At 38.8% G+C, this 20,475-nt stretch overlaps 1 long non-coding RNA gene across 1 annotated transcript; it reads left to right on the top strand.

Annotated features, from left to right (window-relative positions):
* The first annotated feature begins 1,255 nt into the window (after positions 1 to 1,255).
* LOC107837910 (uncharacterized) lies at positions 1,256 to 19,338 on the top strand. The gene is made up of 3 exons (XR_001663958.1): positions 1,256 to 1,779; positions 12,420 to 12,425; positions 19,328 to 19,338. It is a non-coding gene; the product is annotated as an uncharacterized LOC107837910 (long non-coding RNA).
* Positions 19,339 to 20,475: the final 1,137 nt, after the last annotated feature.

A 20,475-nucleotide genomic window follows, 5' to 3' on the forward strand; every position in this document is an offset into this window, starting at 1 on the left:
AAGCCCTTTGAGACTGTAGTCGGGTATCGTCATCTGGTCAAAGCAGTAGTGCCCAAACATTTTGCTACACAGGTCAAAATCATCAAATAGAAAGTACTTGTGAACCTTAAAATGTTGATTTGTATTATTTTATCAGTTTTACCTGTACAACAACAAACCACATGTGTAATATTCATGTCAATTCTTAATAAATTGCACAGGATGTAGGTCTCTGTTTTTGGTTTCTTCTCTAAAATGTTGTGTATTTAACCAAATTAAATGAATGGAAGTTAAGCTGGAGGTAGAGAACCAAAACATGCACCGGGAGAGCACGCAAACGTCATGCAGAAAGACCCCCGGTCAGTCATTGAACCTATAGGACCTTCTTGTTGATGGGCCACCGTGCTACCAGTTGCACAACTCTGCCATTTATCTTTGCTACCTTAATTTAACCACCAATGCTAAGTTAGCTTGGGAGAAATTGACCTGACTAATTGTCTGTTCATCTGGAGAAGCAAACAAGATCCATTCCAGCTCACCATGGTATTCTGCAACACACACTGATAGACACAGTTGATTTACTGCTGCATTCTCAATCCTGGCTTCATTTTATTTTCTTTCCTTATTTTCTTCTACGCACACAAGACAAGTCCCTCTCTTGCATGCTCACACCCAACCCCACAGTAAACTGCATCATAAGGTGGTCGATCAAACATATAATTTTCCTCCTGTGCTGACAGAGGTCTCTCACCAGTGAACAGAGACAAGCCGTTTTATCGACTGGCGTCCAGAGGCCTCAGCAGCTATAATAGCAGTAATAAGTGAGTGGCCCAGTCAATAGAGTTTCTATTAGTGCACTGCTCCCTCAGCTCAACGCCAGCACACACAGAAAGCATGAGAACGGAAAAAAGAGAGAGAGAGAATGAAGGAGAGCCTTGGGATCCCTATGAAGGTCAGGAAGGAGCAACGAATCCCTGAGGGAAATTTGCAATGCGGGGAGCAAGTGTGTACAAGAGAGAGGTCCAAGAGAGGATCGATATCGGGAGTAAATAGGTACCGACACCAATCTCAGATATCAGTGTCACGATGCAAACCACTGCTAAATAAACGAAAATCACAAATATATAAAACATGCACATTACTCTGTAGCTGATGGATCAGTCATAAAACACATGTCATGTTATCCACCTGCAGAATCATGTTAGCAGCACTCTCAGGCAACTACATTCATATAAATAGATAGACAGACAGACAGACAGACAGCACATGGCATGCAGCAAAGCTTCCATCACCTTGGTGTTTGCTTGAGGCAAACTTGGACTCATCAAGGCGAGTGCCGACGTACTTGTGCTGCTCCGCTCTAACAGAGGAGGTAATGGCCAAAGGAATCACCCTTATTCATCCCTGAACATCTCGCATAATACCACCTTTCACTAAATTAATAATGCTGCACTGCTTAAGGAGACAAAGATTAATCTAACAGCTCAGGAGCTAGCAAGTCAAACAGAAAAAGAACAATGGGAGCTTCAGCTGAGCAGTTTGAGGTAAAGAAAATACGAAAAAATACTTCAATCTAGCTGTGGCGATTTATATTTAGTTATTATGAGGGACCAACTTTGAGTATGTAGTTTCAATCAAAACTATACAAGAAGAAGCTTATAGTCAGCCTCTTCAATTTCCTGAATTAGAGGTACTTTTTTGAGCGCTGAATCATGCTATAATGTTATTCCCTCATCAAAAACATACCTGAAGTGTTCCCTTGATTCTTTCAAGGATGTTTAAGAAATTCTTTAATCTCCTGTGACAAAGATCCAGCGCCTATTTACACAAAGCTCCTCCTCAGACCTGCAGTCTCCAAGTTTCTGAGCTTCCAGCTCACAGAGCATCCTTCCTCCCACCCAGCTCCTTCAGACTAGCAGCAGCAGCAATTTGCAAACACCTGGTGGAACTGCTCATCTGCTGAGCTTTTTGTATGAACAACTTCATAGGCTTAATGGAGAAACATTGTTGTGATGACGTGCTGAAGGCATTGGAGAGAGCAAGAGCTTCTTAAAGAGACAGAGGCCCAATTTCAAGGTGTTAAATTCCAAAATCAAATGTCCTTGATATATAGCATTTTCATAACAATAGAAGGTAACATAATTCCTTGACTGTGCTATAAAATTGCTCTATGTGCCTGGAAAATATAGAATACAGAATACGTCCACTTTAATTCTTTAAAACAGAGTTTCAATTTATGAAACTTTATTTGATGCATGAAAACAAAACAATTGCTGCATTAGGACAAGCTTATAATTAGGCAAGCATAAAAACCATAAAATGTGGATTAGTCAAATCTGCACTTGAAACTTCTACACAGACTGTTTATGGAGCATTTAAAACACAGTTAGTGATCTGTAAAAATATTATTTGTAAGAACTTAAACATGGGGATTTTGTGTTTCACCAATAATATTTCTAGAAATATTCCTTTTTTTTAACCCAATATCAACCTGGGTGTATCATGAAAACTCATCCTAAATAAGCCATAATCTTTGCAGAAACTAGAACAAAACAATGCAAATTCATGTGTGCTCCCAAGCGCTAAAAACAAGAAATATACTTGACACAGAATTGGAGATGGGAAAGTAGCCACATAAAAATGTGCACAGATTGAAAACAGCTCCATCCCTAAAGCTCATCTGAGTCAACATCGTGATGCGCAGTTGGAAAAAGAACTCAAATTATATAGCAAAGCAAATAAGAACAAAGGAAAGGACTCGTGTTTTCAGCTAGAAAAAAAAGAGTCGCATTTGGAGAGTCTGAATCATTTTTGAAGCTGCCATCACGAAGGACTCTTGATCTTGAAGTGTTGAAAACAGATGACCAAAGTCTGCCCAGTGCTGTCCGTCATCAGTTATTAAATGTCAGCAAAGATACAAGTGAAACTTTTCTATATGTGAAAAGCAATGAAGGGACTAGGATGTGTCCCTAAAGCACTTTGCGAAAAGCAAGTTGTTTTGTTTTTTATGCCATCAGTGGAGTCTATGCGTCAGAGAGACTATGGAAGCAATGCAGTGCTTTTTTTTTATTTTCATAATAATTGCACTGAATTAGCATTTTCCTTCAAAAGCTATTTGTGTCCAGATTACACATAATCCGAGTGGGCAGCGGTGCAGCTGAACACAAACTTGAACTGAAAAGGGGGCAAAATCTGGGAAGGCATGATGAATAACATTTTCACGTCAGTTTGAATTGATACCGACAGCCACTGAGGCCTCAGATGCTGCATACGGGAAAACGTAAAGAGGAAAAAAACACATTAAAACAGAAATGACTCAAAGTAATGTCCCAAAAATAAAAGCGCAGCCAACTGAATTGAAGCACGCCCTCCAATCTTTGTTATTTTCTGCTGAAAATAACAAAGCACAAACAGCACAGTTCATAAAACAGTTCCTGAGACACCAAGTGTTGGAAAAAATGTCTTAGTCAAAATCCATCCACCCTTTAACTGATCCAGTACTTTACATATGAAAAAGCTAATGCTAATGCCTACTGACCAAGATGGAAATTAATGGCAAATACCTTAACAAATCCTTGATCTAGCTTAGGGAACTGAATCTGGTTCAAGTGTGAAAAACAATGTTACAAGTATAAACATGCAGTGTTTTGCTGAATCAATTTATTATTACATCATGATGCTTATTTTTAAGCATCCAGAAGCTCTTCTCTCTTTTTCTCAGACTCACAGACATTTGGTACAGTGTCCTGTAAGTGTGTGTATGTGTGTGTGTGTGTGTGTGTAAGTGTGAGTTTTCTCCCCACAGACGAAGACATCAGCAGCCTAATCTTGCAGTTAGAAATGGAAAAAGCTCAAATAAGACCCACAACTCAAAAACACTGACTTGGACTTTTCTCTCAAACTCATAATACGTTTTTTTTTTTTTTTTTTTTTTTTTTTTTAGAGCTCGATATGGATTAACTGCCTCATCATTTTACAGATGGTTAAGTCTTGTCTTTTTATGTTGGCTTAAGAAACGTAAAGTGCTGTGGCACAATTTTTTTGACAATAAACTTCTTGCATTGTGAGACTAATGTGTCACCAGTAAAATAAAAGACACAAAATTGTAAAATAAGCTGAATACACGAAACAGAATCGAGGAAATGAAATATTTTTTGCTGGTTGGCTTTCTGACTCGTCTTTTTTTTTTTCTTCCCATCTCTGAGTATTGTACCTGGAAGCTCAGTGTGCAGGTCTTGTTCCAAAACTTGCCAAGTCATCATTACTGATGCAAAGCTAGCTAGTGGAAAGAAAAAAACCCCACAGTGTACAGATTCTGTGGACTAAATTCAGACTGAGTTTTACTGAGTTGTAAAATGACACTCAGCCACTGCAGATGGTGGAGTGCACGCAGTGTTACACCTGCTTGAAAACATTTCAACAAAAATATGAGCAATTGTCTTTTAAATTAAAATCATTTTAAATACTCTTACATTTTGTGAAAAAAATGTCTATGATGCTATCTTCTCTATTTCTTTTAAATATACACTTACAAGGCAGTAAAATGCAGCGTAGCTTCAAGTAGTTCTAATTTACATCCAGGTAAAGGGATTCAAAAGATTTAGATTCAGAAGCTAATCTGTCTCTGGAAATGGTTACATGATACATGTAAGAAATTTTGGAGTCTTAGCTAAATCAGAATTGAGTAAAAAACTGAAAGAGATTATGAACCACCATGTTGTTCTGCTAGTTAACATGGCTTTCCTTTGTGTCTGGTCGATTGAACCTGTGCATGTCATTAGAGTTTCCCGTCTCGTCCAAACGCCACCCCAAAGAAGGAACTTTGTGTGTCACACTTGAGCTTGAAGAAATGCAACTTGACCACTTTTTTTCTTCTCTTGTGGTCAGGTGGCTCGGTCTGAACTTCAAGGTTGGAAACAACGTGTCAGAATCAACACTTGAGAAATTCTCATTTGTTGTGTCAGATTCATGTGCGCCGAGGAGCACAGCTGTGTGCGGCTAATGAAACACCTGAGCCCACCCACTTGCTTGATCATATTTGCTATCGCGGAGCAAATGCAATAACAAGAGGAGGATCTTAAATTCTAAGTGACAACCAAAGCCCCGGGGTGTCTGGGTAATGAATGTAGAGGATATAAGTCTTTGCAGGAAAAAAAAAAAAAGAGGCAGAGAGAGCGAGCATATTTATGACCAAAGGACCACAAAGCTTTCCTTTGAGCTCCATTGTGTCCACAGAACAGTTTACATCATTGACAGTGTTTTTCTGGACTGGTCAGAGGGGCAAAGTCCACCATAAATAATCATAAATCCCATCTTAGCAACTCTGCAGCTCTCTCATTATGAGGCGCTAGCAGCTGTTGTGCCCCGAACAGGAAAGTTGGGGCTAATTGTTGTGAGTGTGAGGGTAATCCTCGCGCTTTTGAGCTTCTTCCCAAAACCCAGATTGGCTTGGCAAAGCGATGGAGACACTGGGAGCAGCAGGGGATTGTGTGAGATTTTCCAAGTGAGAGTTAAAAAGAGAGAGAGAGAGAGAGAGGGGGGAAAGAAAAATGGGCGGCTGGGAAGACGGGTAAAGCACAGCCTGCAGAAGATAGGTGGAATAACAGAAGGATGGACGTATGAGCCAGATGGAGAAGAGAGAGAAGAAAAAATCAAAGCTATGAACAGGAAGAGCATGCCAGTTCATGTGAAGTGTGCGTATGTGCGATTGCTCTTGTATGTGTGCACCAGACTGGGTAAGCCTCCCTTTATTTGCTGTAAGGATTAAGCACACGGCTCCAACACATGCACATTCTCAGGATTACCGTGGTGCCAGACTCTGAGGCACACTCACAAGGGAACGCATGAAAAGGGAAAAAAAAAAAAAAAACTGTGAACACAACGGCTGCAGAAATGATGAGCACATTCAACAACTCCAGTTGAAGGCTTCGCCACAGGAATGGATGCGAGGACAAGGACAGTTTATTATGCGGTGTGGGAAATTGCGAACGCCAAGACATGCTGTTGACACTTCAAGAGAGCTGTTCTGTGATTGGAATTGGTGCCCTGCAGAAATTTCACATCTCTAAATTTGAAACTGGGAATGCTTGTGTCTCTTCCATTATGTTTGGTCGTTTTTGTGCCTCCCGAAGGCAGAGCCGTGTGCTGCTGATAGATGAAGCAGCTCAAGCTACAGAGATGTCACACAGGTCAAATGCTGTGTGACATCATTTGACCTGATGTCACACAGGTCAAACCTAGGTTACTCAAACCCTAGGTTTGAGTAACCTAGGGAACTAGGTTACTCAAACCTAGTTCCCTAGGTTTGAGTAACATTTAATCTGAGCTGACTCAGGAGTAGATTATCCAAATAAAAACTAAATTCCCTAAATCCTTCAAATGGATGAAACAGCAGCAAGAACAGATGTGCAACTGCTGCTGTAAGGAAGATAAAAGAACCAAGATTGGCTCTATGAATATTCTAGTCTTCCAGTCCTTTCTTTATGCACTGGATAAATTTATTCATATTCATATATCAAAAGCTCCCACATAGTTGGGGATACTGTGGACATTCTGTGACCTTCGTGAACTCTACTCACACTGACTTTTAAGATTTCATCAAATTTTTTGTGATGAAATTACTTCATTTCCTACAATCCGAATGGATAGTACCAAGTCCATTAAATAGACATCTGCCCCTCCAGGGCAGCCACTGCACACCTGCGAGTGCGGCACAGAGTGCAAGTCAACTTTTTACGCCGACTTCCTACCTTACCGGCTCGGTGAGGACATAAAAATTTACCACCCATCGGACGTTTGAGTCCGAATTAAGTTCACTTCAAGTACCCTTCTGCAGAGTTGAAGTATGCCCAACAATCTGTGGGTCTTAAGAGTTCCTTTTACTGGAAGTACCCTTACTTAAATGAAATCTCCTTCAAAAATAACCCAAATGTGTATTGACAAGCCCTGCTGCCTAGCAGCAACACGATCTCCGGTTTGAATCTTGGCCTGGACTCTTTTTGCACGGAGTTCGCGTGTTCTCCCTGTAAAAGTGCGTGATCCCTCCGGGTTATTTATATGTCAGGTTCACAACCTGTTCAATGGTTACACTTGATTTCCCTTCCATTTGATTTTGTTTATGATTCACTGACTGTAAGTCGACAGCACCGGCTGTGCTTGTTCTCAATTATTCGATCAACAGAAAGCTTTCATTTTAATAACTTATTTTAAAAAATTCACAGTCTTTCCAATGATTCGCATCTCAGCCGCTGCAGGCCTTGACTGAGCACTGATGTTTGTTTACTGCTTTCGCTTCAGAGTGCAAAAAGATTCACCCAATAAAATTCTGACAGGCACACCCGGAGACTCACAATATCTTCACATAGACACATACTCATGTCCCTGACCTACATATGAGCAATTTGCCAGCGCTGCGTCTCTCCCACTTAAGATTCCAAACAGAGTCTGCCTCTTTTCTGTTTCCTGGAGCAACAGTGTTTGTGTTTGTAAAACACTTTGTGATATTATAATGAAAAGATTTGATCAGAAGTGCAAAAGAGTGGTGGGGGGGGGAGTCTTAATCTTACACTGCTATAGAACTGAATCAATGCCTGGAGAAACTTTTGCTTTCAAGTGAGTAATATATATGTTTGGAATGAATTATTTTGTGCAAAATAGTCCTTTTGGCAATTGTGGTATGTCACATCTTAATACATGTGCTACAGTAGGTGCAATGGTGTAGGAAAGTATTTGAACTCCTTACAGATTTTCAATTCAGTTCAGTTTCCATTCAGTTTATTCGTATAGCGCCAATTGCCATTTAGAGGTGAGGGAAAAGTTTCCCCAAAACTAAACAAGTGGTTTTAATTCTCATTTCTCACTTTGTCCTGCAGGAGAATCTCTATTCAAACTTAATCAAGTCAAGAGGGCACTCCATTAAAAACATGTTTTCTCCATTTCTTGTCATTGTCTGATGTGCTGAACTTAGCAGTAGGTCTCAAATAAAGACCTGCACCCAACAATGGCATAAAGTATGTTAAAGTAAACCTGGCCAGGCTGTTCAGCTGTTTCAAATAAATTAAACCAAACAAAGATTTACTTAAATGAAATCTCCTGTGTAGTGCGACAGGCATGATTTCCTCCACAGCTTCTCCCCTCCTGAGACACAAAGTCTCATTTCTTCATTTGCCGACATCTGCCCAGTTCTTGTTATATTTATTGCAATGACATAAACAGGTCAGCTCAGATTTTATCATTTACTCATAACTGTGTGAACTGACATGAATATGTTGCCTCCTCAGCTCATCTGTCCTAGAAAAAAAAAAAAAAACTATTTCTAGAGGTCGGACAGAAATGTCTTATACCAGCTCTTTACTAATAGATGTGAATATTAGACATATAATGACCAAAAGTGTGTTATTTTGGCAGAAAGTTAGATTAAAAATTATAGGAACGATCACAGAGTTAAACATTTCTTTGCTGTGAAAAGAGAAATAGTTTTTTTTTTGTTTTTTTTTAGTGATGCCGTTGAAGGTGTGAGTGTGTTAAATGTGGTTACTCTACGTGATGCAAGCAGGATGCAACCGAGGCTTTAAAGAGTCCTCTAATCCAAGAGCTTCCTGGCGTTTTCATCGAGCAGAACGAGGAGACGCAGGAGCAGACAGGGACGAGAGCCAACTGGCAACCGAGACAACGCAAAACAGTAAACAATCTACAAAGCTTTTGTCTTTTCGAATGGATAATTTGATTTCTTCTCTCAGTGCTGCCAACTCGCACACTTTTTCCAAATTTCCAAAGTCACGGCGCGGTTAATGCCACAGCTTCAGCGGATGGATTTGGATTCCAACTCATCAGGTTTTTTGGGGTTTTTTTGTGGAATCATTGTGGATTTAAAATACAAACAGAGACACATCTGCTTCTCTCAAGGTTACTCTGAGTGTATTCAACTTAAACTAGAGGAAAGCATTGCATCAAATAAAAACTCACTCCAATCCAAACTCCTGCGATTACTTGTATCTTTTCGCTGAAGGTCACATTGCAGAAAGTGGACTTCTGTCTCACAAAGCCCCGTGTAAAAACGCAAGTAATGGCTTCTCTATTTTCGGGGGTCACTGCTTTTATGAGTGCAGGTTTTTGGCCTGGAGGTATAAGAGCCATTTGTTGAAAACAAGTCATGAAGGAACGGGGTGACAAATGAACAGAGGAGCTGAATAATTTAACTCAGAGAGCAGAAATGTCCTCTCGGTGTGACCTCAACACCTCCATGCAAAAGCCAGGCAACTGGCGGCTAAAAAAATTGCATAACGAGGGAAAGGAGAGAGAGAGAGAGAGAGGCATGGAGAGAGCAATTTGCCTCTTGCAATACTGCATTAGAAGTTTTAGACGAGCTAAAAGAGAGCAAGGCTTGGGGGTAAAACAAACAAACCTCTCAGACTTGTCAATTTCAGCTCACCTTCTTGTTTCAGGTTCATGGACTGAGACACTCGTGTCTCGTTTTCTAGTGCTGAACCTCTGACGGGTGGAGGGTTTTGTTTGTTGGTTTTCTTTTATAGGCTGAAGGAATATGAATAAGGCTCACCGCTGAGGGCATCATTCTGTGAAGGGGCAGCACTTGGCATGGGTTTGGGGGGCAGTTTTCTCTCAGCGGCTGGGTTCGTACCTGAGGATTGAGGAGTTTATTCCCTTTGTTTGTTCAGTTCTCTCATTTGAGTTTTGAATTTGTTCCCTTTTTTTCTCATTTGGAGTTTATTTTTTTCTCCCTTGATTTAGTCGTTTTGTGAGTTTTGTCATTTCTTCGTTTAGACGTTGGATTCATCTTGTTAGATTTTGTATTTTATTTATTTCTGTTTAGGTTTGGTCCTATTGAGTTTGCCTTTTGCTCCCTTCCCCCAGCTGCTGGTCATCTCCTCATTAGTCCCAGCTGCAATCAGATACTTGTAATCAGTTACTTCCTCCTTTTCTAGTACGCTGCTTTTTTTTCCTGTTGCACCTTGTTGCCCGGTGCAACCGTGTCACTGGTCATCCATTGGTTCTCTCTACGTTCATTGGTTCATTCATTAAAGAAAGTATTTCACCCAGCTCTCACCTTTTAAACCAGCACCGTGACAGGCTAAATCATTTCACAGGTTTTTAAAAGACAGGTTTGGTGTGAATCTTTTTTTGTGAAAACAATAATTGGTAATATTTAGTTTTCTCAAACATGTATTTAAAACCTCTTTGCATACCCAGGATATTCTGTGTGCAGATGGAGGGGCTCACTCAGGGCAACATTCATGCAAGAACAGCCACTGCCTCCATTTGACACATTCACACTGTTGCCGTGTCTGTCCACCTGTCGCTAAGCTTTCAGAGCCCTTCAAAGGATTCGTTGTCGCTAAAATGAGCAAAGCAGCAGAGACTGAATCATTTTATTAATGCACCTCTCATCTCGGCTCTAATCTTTGATTCAAGCACCTGTCAAAACACGAGGTTTTACTTAAACCTCTACTTAAATCATGACCAGAGGTGCATAGAGGACTGCAGCTAAGATACAGAGTTGCAGAAAAAAATAACACTCCCAGATTAAAGGCTTTGTATTTCAGAGAAAGCAAAAAAAAAAAAAAACTACTCACAGGCTGAATCCACAGAGTTCATCTTAATTTGTCAGACTAATAGCTGTTTTTTTCTCTCTCTCTGACCCCTTAAACATACACCAGTGCTTCTCATTACCCTTCAGCATGTTGTACATTCTCACATTATGAGTAAATATTGACACATTTATTTCCAGTAGTCAGTATCTTGCACACATCAAGTAGAGCAATCCCCCCCGCCATCCCCCCATGTCGGCATGGGGCAAATCCTGGGCTCTGAGGCAGATTAGTGACAGGTTATGTTGGCACCTGGGTGAAAAGCTACGTAAATCCGAACCTCTCCCCATCCAGCTGATGTAAGTTATGTCAGCCCAAGCCAAAGCACAAGATTTACTCTGCCAGTCACACATGAATCACAGCCTGGCAAAACAACATCACAACAGTGACCTATTACTTGAAGGCTGGACAGGATTGTGTCAGCACACAGGCTTAGGAGGCAGACTGCAGAGAGTGAAGAGTGTGTGTGTGTGTGTGTGCTTTATCCTCGAGCGCTGCTCTTTTGGAGTTTTGTCACCCTCAACGTAGAAATATGGGAAAGCGTGAAAAAGCTTTGAAAAGCAATCAGGCGTCCCCCGTGTCAAACAAGGGAGTGGATGACCTCACCGGAGTTTTCAGTGAAGAATGAATATTCAGCGAAGAACGTGGAGTGAGCATCATCCACTCTGATGCTGCGTAAGTACGGCACATGAACTATGCTTCATATCAGGGCTTTATGCAAATTATGACTGCTGGGTCTGACAAAATAATGCTGAATATGAGTCTCATCTGCATCCAAGGTAAAAAATAATATTGGAGACAGGCATCCAGGCAGCACTGGGGAAATTTCAGTCTCTGACAGATATGTTGATATTGTTTAAAAACACAATCATGAAGTGTAGTTGTTTCTTTTCAAGCCTTGATCATTTGTTTTTCCTTTGGTATCTTAGCATTAAATAGTAATTTATGATGGAGATGGACATAGTAATGGGATAAAGGTAAATACCTTTTGGCATTTTCACACAATAGCATGCACAACTTTTTTAGCAGCAACAACATGAACTCACTGTGGTAACAGTTTCCTATGCAATCTAAAACTTTACAAACCTCTTGAACATTTTCCCCTTTTGTCTCAATACAACAATAAACCTTAATGGTTGTGTATTGTTTTGATTTATTATTTTTTTGTTGGAGATCAATCCCAAGTAGTGAATAAAAGTTAATTGCAAGCACAATATCCATTTTTTTCAATTAATGCAGGTCTTTTGAGGAATGCTTCTTCCAGGTATGCCTGAACAGAAAGTAGCTGATAAACAAACGTAAGCTACATTTTCAGATTTTCAAAAAGGAAAAAAAAAGTCAAAATATTCCACTTCACAAATATGCTCTAGGTGATGAAATAAAATCAGAAAGCAGAATGTGTTGCTCTTCTTATTAGCAAACATTTTAACTAAGCGGATTAGTCCTTATTCCTTAAACCAATAAAAAGGAGAAATACCTTGGATTGAAGTGAATCAGAATACTGAAGTCAAGGTTTTGAGTCTTCCCGCTTAATGTAATCCATAAAGTAAAGTTTCCAAAGAAAATCTGTTTTCCCTTTGTGAATGTTAAAGCGGTGCTTCTCGGCGGTTGGAATGAGGAATCAAGAGAGGTTGATTCTATGACTAAAACAAGCCCAGAGGCTACTCCAGCTGCTTCATCTGAATAAATGAGTCTGTCTAATCAATAAGTCATCTGCCCTCTGTGAAGCCCACCACATAGTCAACCAAGATGAATAAACTCGCAGACGTGTTGCGTTATCGTCTCCATACAAGCACGTTCTAAACTTTAAAGCAGAAATGCAGAAGGTCACAATAGTGTCAAGTTATCTTCCGGGTTTAGGCAGATCTGGCTTCAAAAAAGCAATTTTTAATTTATTTTTTTTTTTTTATGCGATAATGGTTTTTGGATAATTGTACATGCCAGTGGCATATTTGTCGGTGTAGGAACACCTACATATTTTTCTTTTTTTTTGTTTGTTTGTTTTGTACAGAAAATGAGACAGGTTCAAACTCTTTTATTTAAAAAAAATTTCAGACCTCTCTAACCATTATAAAAATGATTAGAGAACATTTGTATGCATTATTCAGAATAGCACAGAGTTAACTTTCATCAGATTTTAAGTGTTCATATCTCAATAATAACAAATTAGTGCATGCTAAATGTTAGAAACACGGTAGAAAAAAATGATATCCATTTAGCCAGGAGAGTCATAATCATAGATTTAAAAAAAAAAAAAAGGCAAGTTACTATAAATAACCTTCAACATAAGATGAAGCCAAGTCGTCATGCTATGCTCTGTCTTTCTTGGCCAAATATGTGGGTGTGCTTTCAGTGTGTCACTTAAAGAAGCTGTCCTTCATGTCCAGATGTCCCTCAGGCTATCTACACCAGCCTTGGTGCAGTGAAGTCATTAGGCTCCCAATGCAGAAGCCTGCAGGGGTGTATTGAAATCAAGGTGACTCAATGTCTTTCCAACAGAGCTCCAGAGATATCTCACTGCACACAAGCACACAGTGTTCCCCACAAAAACAAACACACAAACAAAATGCTACTGTCAACGTCAGTGGAGAAATAGTGAAATTATTCAATTATAATTATGCAACTATTAAAAACGTTCATAAATCAAAATCTGTGCTGCCTAGTAAATGTTTGGCAGTAGGTGCAAGAGTTGAATCTTTTTGCGTGTCCCGCTTAACTTTTTGCATTGCTTGTCCTTTCTTTATCTCACTGTGGAAAAGTTGTTTTCTTCTGCAGCTTTGTGGCCAGAAAGCCACGAAAGCCCAGCTTATTTATCACCTGCGTGGCATTCCCATTGTGCGTATGAATGATTCCTTATTCAGCACCTGAGTCAATACATTCGAAATTCGGTGCTGGCTGCCTTTCTGCTGTGTCTCAAAATGTACTTCTCGTTCTTATTGTTGTCCTCAGCATTAAAGAGGCAATCCTCTCCCTTATGTTCAGGGAATATCTGCAAAAAATGTACTAATCCCTTTGTGAATTGTGCAGACAATAAGTGTCAAAATTCAAAATAATAGGTTAACTTTAATAGTGATCATTTCATTTTTGCTTTTCCTTAACTTGGCTATCGTCAATTTGCAACATTTTTGCGTCAGTGAGCGTCAGGAAAGCAGCCTCAGTGAGAGCCAGTTTTCTAGTATGTACTATGTTCAGTCAATGGGGGATGGACACTCCATTGTTTTTCCACAGTGTGTACACTATATAAAAAGAATGTCGGCACACTATGACAGCTAACGATGCTGAATTTGGTTCAAGGTTTCTTATTGAGGCCACGCTAAAGCTCTATCTCATGATTCATGAAGTCCAGTCTGCACTCCATGATTCCTATAGAAAAATCCAGAAAATTTAGGTCAAACTCAACAACATTCTGCACTGAACAGAGAGTCTGAAAAGGAAAAAGATGAACAAAAAGATTCTGTTTGTGAAGAACACAAAATAAGTTCTTCATTATCAAGCTCTGATCTCCATCAAGTGTTTAATCCGTTTAGAAAACTTCTCAAAAGAACAGCAACACTGATTGTTTTTGTGTTTGTATTGTATTGATGTGATCTCACTAACAACATCATCTATTGGTATTGACAGTCCTTTATTAAAAAAAATAACAATAATACGCAATTTATCTGACGTATAGAAGAGATGAGCTAGAGTGGTAACATTTATATAATTGATAGCTGTGTTCTACTCATCAGTCCTTGTAAACCCTTTAGAGTGAATTAAATCATTCAGAGCCTAATATTAAAGGAAGTTAAGTGTATTTAGAGAATCTTATCCTGTATTATTTACAAGCATTAGGATGACAGCTGTCACAGGCAGAAATATGAAGCTTAAGGACCCAAAAAGCCTCAACCACTGCCTCGGCATGACGAGATGGATTTATTCAAAATACTTTCTATTGGTTGTGTGTTTTTCATTTGAATTCCAGTGCTTAGTCTAAAAATAGACACCGTTACAATTGCAGCATTGTCACATTCAGATTATGAATAAATTAGTCAGATACATGCAAATACACTTTCTGTAATTAAAAATCAAGCAGTAGGGCTGTAATTACACTTTACTCCTATATGCATTTAACTTATTAAACATCTGTGATCTTCTGAGATGACATAAAAGTCAATTGTTTTCAGTTGTTTTCTGTTACAGCGCACAATCAATTTTTGGAAAGACAGGTGTGGGAAAGCACTTATCTAACATGTAGCATCGACCGCCATTCACCGTGTTTTTGTCAGCAATGACAGGGCTGTGTCCTGGAAATTCACTGCCAGGGAGATACTGCCAATAGCAGAGAAAGAGGAAGAAAAATGGCACAAACGACAAACAGTTTGAAAGGGTAATTGATGAGAGTTGCTTTTTTTTTTTTTCTCCTGTCTTTAAGTCTAAAAAAAAAACAACAGGTGCAAGGCAAGTGCAGCTGTCCTGAAAGCAGGAAGGAACACTTTGGAAAACTGGTTAAAAATGACAACAGCTTTTCCTTCTCTCTTATCTTTCTCTGCCTCTCGTTCACCCAAAGATAGCACTCTGTAGTCATGAATTTTTTATTTTCACACTTCTGAAAGAGAAGAGTGCTGTTTCTTCTAAGACTACTCTGCATACTAACGAGAAGCTCTTTGCCATTTTAGGAAAAAAAAAAAAAAGATTCCTGTGAAGTCGATAGATATCATGTGGAATTGAGGATGAGAGACGAAGTAAGGAAATGATGGCCGGGAAGCACCATCAGCGAAATCAGATTTTTCTCTATGATTGCACAACCTTGCGACTGTGACCTCACTTCATTATAACAGTGGGGGTAAACTGAAGGTCTTTCCTGCTTAGTGGAGTTCAAACGTTTCAGTGCAAATTTACTGTGTGCAAAGTTCAGTCTGGCTTTTGGGGTTCGTGACCTTTAAGGTTCATGCACAGAATCGCTCAGTTTTCTCCCTTTTTGTAATTTTAACAGCCAGGACAGCCAAGTTTAACTGCTGTGTTTCTACCTCACAATTGCACAGATAGAGAAACCTTGACTTGTAAAAATATCCTTTAATACTAAACCTGCAAATAGATAAAACATCCATGACACACAATTACTACAGCCAGAAGAGGCCAATTTGTTTTCTTTGCCATTTTGGTTTAAAGTATGTAAGATGATAAGTTTTAATTGATTTTCTCTAGCCGAAGGGATATTTTTATCTATTGGAAGTAGGAATTACCTAAAACAAATAAGATGCCGTGGTTTACTTCACATTATAAATGCAAGAAAACCATCTTCACATAGTTGAACAAGCATTTAAATTATTGATCCAAAAAAATATCTCTGGGTTAAGAGATGATCTTTAAATCAAAACTCAAGTTTGGAACATTGTCAGACAAAGGCTTAATAAAAGAAAAAGATAGATAAAGATGTTAGATTTAATGTATAACTTCATAATAAAAGTCTGCAAATAAAAATGTGACGAGTTCAGGCACCACTGAGAATAAAACTTCAAATGCTGGAGCTTAATGATCCCACACTGTGCTCTTCAGCATACTCTTTGCTTTGATGTACACATTTTTCTGCATTCACAGATTTAGAGAAGCACAGCAACAAATGGAAAACAAAGGAACATATGCAGCAGAAGTCTGAGTGGAGTCTTATTGACGTTAACTGAACTGCAGCTGAAGAAAACAAGTCGCAAGCTAAATTGTATAAGTCGAAAACCCAAATTTTTGTGAACTTTTTTTCTTAAATCCTGAGATTTAACATTACCAAAAAAACAAAACAAAAAAAAAAACACATTTTTCTTAATGTATTTCACTCCACTTTGTAACACTTTATTTCCCCACAAATGATCTTCCTTCATTTTTCTTTTACTAATCTGCTTTTTCTCTTTGCATGCTTGCTGTGCAAATTACTGGTCTTTTCCCCCAGTTTGTATGTGTTTTATAAAACATCCAAGGACATTTTGTGTGTGTCCAAGGACAAGACCAGCATGGAGCTGCCGAGGCCCAAGTCTGTTTCCGTCTCTTAATTAAACCATGGACTCCAGCGGCCCTAACTTATTAAAGACACAGAGTGTGCAGCTCCTGCCTACACACTGACACACATACACACATCCATTTATGCACACACATCAGCTGGTGCACTCCCACACTGTCTCTAAGCTCACAGCTTCCCATCCTTAAGCTACCAATGACTTAATGCATCTCAATATTTCACCTTCCACAGCTGCTTAGTGACCCACTTGTGGAGAAATAAATTATTTCCTGGGATCTTCTAGCAGTTGCCTGACTCTACTGAAGAAGGTTCTGCTGGAAAACTACCAAGAGAAGATTAAAGTTTTAAAAATAGCTTTATGAAATCTATGCTTTATTTACTTGATACAGAGCAGAGCTAGAAAGAAGGAGGCAGGGGAAGCGTAAAGAGGGAAATATTGATATATTAAACAACCTTGAGTTCAAATTATTTTGTTCCTGAAGCAAAAGGAACTTGTGCAGAAAGAAATATTTAATCATCCAGAAAACAGGTATAAAATACGTACATAACTGTTATCTATTTTTAGGAAGGTTATTTACTGCATTTTTACAGAACACATGAAAGACACCAACTTTCAAAACCCACTTTTCAAAAGAGGGAACGTTATTTCTATGGGCATTTGAAACACATTGATAAAAGTTTATGAAGAGAAACACAGTTAATCATCTATCAAGAGATCAAGTAATTTAAAACCTTTGCTTGATAAATGTTCATAAACTTTGACTATTTAAAGTGTCCAAAAGAGCAAATGTGATGTGTAATTAGCAATCACTCTGAGCTGTAATTTGATTTCTGGGGATCATTTTACGACCCCTTAATTGAGGTTTCGAAACACCCTGATGGGGTCATGAACTCTACTATTAAAGCCACTAATCTAGTAATACAGATAAATGTGGATATTCTTTTCACGTCTTTGACTGGTTGGTTGGATGGATGATTAAAGTTTGTAATCATACATGTGACAAGGTCCCATCATGTATAAATTTTTTATGTGATCAGGCAGCAGAGCCCAGGCCAGTTACCACGTCCTTGACATTGCCCTTCTTTAACTTACCCTTCTTCCTTCAAATCATCACATCCTTTCCATGAATAGTGGTTTCAATGATTCAGGGTTCTGCTAAACATCTTACTACCATTAAATAAATATGAGGCTGCGTTGCAATGAAGCTGTTAACTATGATGGGCTGACAACCTGCCAGAGTCTGAGCTAAATCTCCTCTGCTGGCTTCTAGAGACAGACACAAGGCTACCCACAACCCAAGGAATAGACGACATAGCACAGACAACAAAGGCTAGACAAATGGCTAAAACTAAATAAAATGGAAAATATGCTCCTTGTTTGAGCAATGCAATTCTCTACCCTCAATGTGGAAAAACTGTCTGAGAGGGGAAAAATGTCACCTTTTAAGATTAATCAGAGCTGAATGCAGCCATATTAATTTAATCCAGTTATTTGGACTTTTCAGAGCACTTCTAAAATGAGTAGTTTATGAAAAAAGCTTCCAGAGCGCCAGTCGAGTAAAAAAACCACTTCATCTGGAAGAGTTTTATTATCTGCCACTTGCTTGTTCTGATGTAGCATGTGGTGCATTAGGGCATATAGGGGCATTAATACTCTTTTTTTATTGGTCGCACAATAGCTACAGTGTGGATCTTCCTTGCAGCTCAAAACAAGATCTTGAAATGTGTGCATCATGGCATTCAGAAGTGAGAGATACAGATTTCAACAGCATTCTGATGTCCCTCAGAGACACAAAAAGCCTTTTCACTAACAATAAACTGAAATCTTTATTGTTGTATTTAATTTCACACAGTGTTAATACCAAATGGTTTCATCACGACGAAAAGTTTACAAAATGTCAAGGTCTCTTTACCTCCAGCATAGCAATAAGGCAGGACAATTTTGCATATGAATTTCATTTTTTTCTCAATTGCTTTCATGCATTTTTTTTTTCTGATCGAAATAAAACTTCTCAAATCTTTAAGTTCAATCCCTACAACATGTAGTCAGCCATGCACATCATAGTAGCAGTTTTCTAGTTCCTTCTAATAAATTGCATCAATTGGACATGTATCAATTGTTTTATAACATTTCCAACTGCTTATGTCATATCAGCCAAATTAATCTGTGCTTACGAATGCTGGCGGGTCACAACGTTTTTGTCGACTGCTTTAACATAGCTGTCAACTCAAACTCCACACTTTGTCAACGTATTGTTAAAAAATGTAATAATTAATAGTTAATCAGAAAACTTCAGTTCTCACAACTGAAAGCCATTAAAAAGCTGCTAACATTAAAAGCAACCAGACCCTCTTCTGGTCGCTTCTTCATTAGATTATTAGTGAGGGCAAATAAATCAACACTAAAAAACAGATGGTAAAGGATAGCTCAGTACTGTGGGTCAATAGTTTCCAAAGATATTGCTATCGCATTTGTTCAATTGATTTTGCTTAAATTATAGCGACTAAATATTTTTCTACAAAACAATACAATCATTCAAAAACATATAAGATTAGCATAAAATAGTGAAAGCAAACAGACAGACAAATTCCACACATTGAAGCATATATTTGCATGAATCCGATTACAGAACCTAAAAAGAGGTGATTGTTTAATAAGAAAGGTGTTAGAAGTCACACAGGAGACAAGAGATGAGGCAACATGGGAAACTAACAGACACCCAAAGATGAATCATAAGCTCCCTGGAAACAGAAATAGCCATTGAGCTTCATGAGTGCTTTGAATGATGCGGCTGTTTGTGTCTTTATGCGCGTTTGTGTCATGGCAGCGCTGGAGGAGACAACAGCATTTGCCCCATGATGAAGCCATGCAGATCGGGGTGAAGTGAGAAGCCAGCTCAGATCTTGTGCAGCAGCACAGTGTGTGTCACATTGGATCTGAGGGCAGGGAGTTAAAAAGAAAAAAAAAAGTAGGAAGGGGAAAAAAGCTGGACAGTTATATTTAACAATATCTCTGTACAGCTGATTACAGAACCATAGCATAAGTTCAGCAGCATTTTTTTTTTTCCTGGGAGGAGTTACAGAGCTTCTGTAATAATCAAGGTCACTTTAACAATTATAAACTTTAGAGCATATAGAAAAATTACAGAAAAACAGCAACAGAGAGACACAGAAGTTGCATAAACAATCAGATTGTGCATCCTTGGAATCTTTACATCAACTATTGTTGTTCTGTATTTCTTACATTAACACTGTAAAAAAGTGGATTTGCTGGGCATGCAGAACAGGTTGAATCAATAAGGAGGCAAACCCCTGGACTGCAAATGTTTGCACAAAAGCCAATACTTGTTCCTTTACATAACAATCCTCAAAGGTGAGGCCAGACTTTTTCTTTATCCAGGGCGAGTCGTTGCTGTGTTGACAGGGAAAGACCTACTGTGGCTCATCATGCACCTCATCAGTGCGGTGGAGGTCAGAGTGACAAATTTAGTCCCCCATTCTTTTAGCTTTATTGTTTTGGGAACATTTCTAAGGGAATCTACTAGACACGACCATGTAGTCGTTTCATTGCCACCTTAAAAATACTTAAATTCCTTATTTTAGACGAGGCAAACAGCAAGTTTCTGATCTAAAACCTTTCACAGCAGAGCAATGATAGGCATTGGGAGTGAATGAGGTCAGATACTTTGATACTGATCATGCCAATGCAATGCCTGTTACTTTTGCATTGGACTGGTTAATCCCTAACAAATGTATTATTTGCAAGCTAGTTTTAAAGAAGGTCACTTATCTTAATCTTATTAATAATAATAATCAAATAATCTGTCTACAACCCAAAAAATTAAGTACAACAATCAAGCTATTCAATTTTAGTTTTTCAGTTGAAAAGTATTCTTTTTGGCACAA

Source organism: Poecilia formosa, unplaced genomic scaffold, assembly GCF_000485575.1.
Source record: "Poecilia formosa unplaced genomic scaffold, Poecilia_formosa-5.1.2 Scaffold188, whole genome shotgun sequence".
In the NCBI taxonomy this organism is placed as follows: domain Eukaryota; kingdom Metazoa; phylum Chordata; class Actinopteri; order Cyprinodontiformes; family Poeciliidae; genus Poecilia; species Poecilia formosa.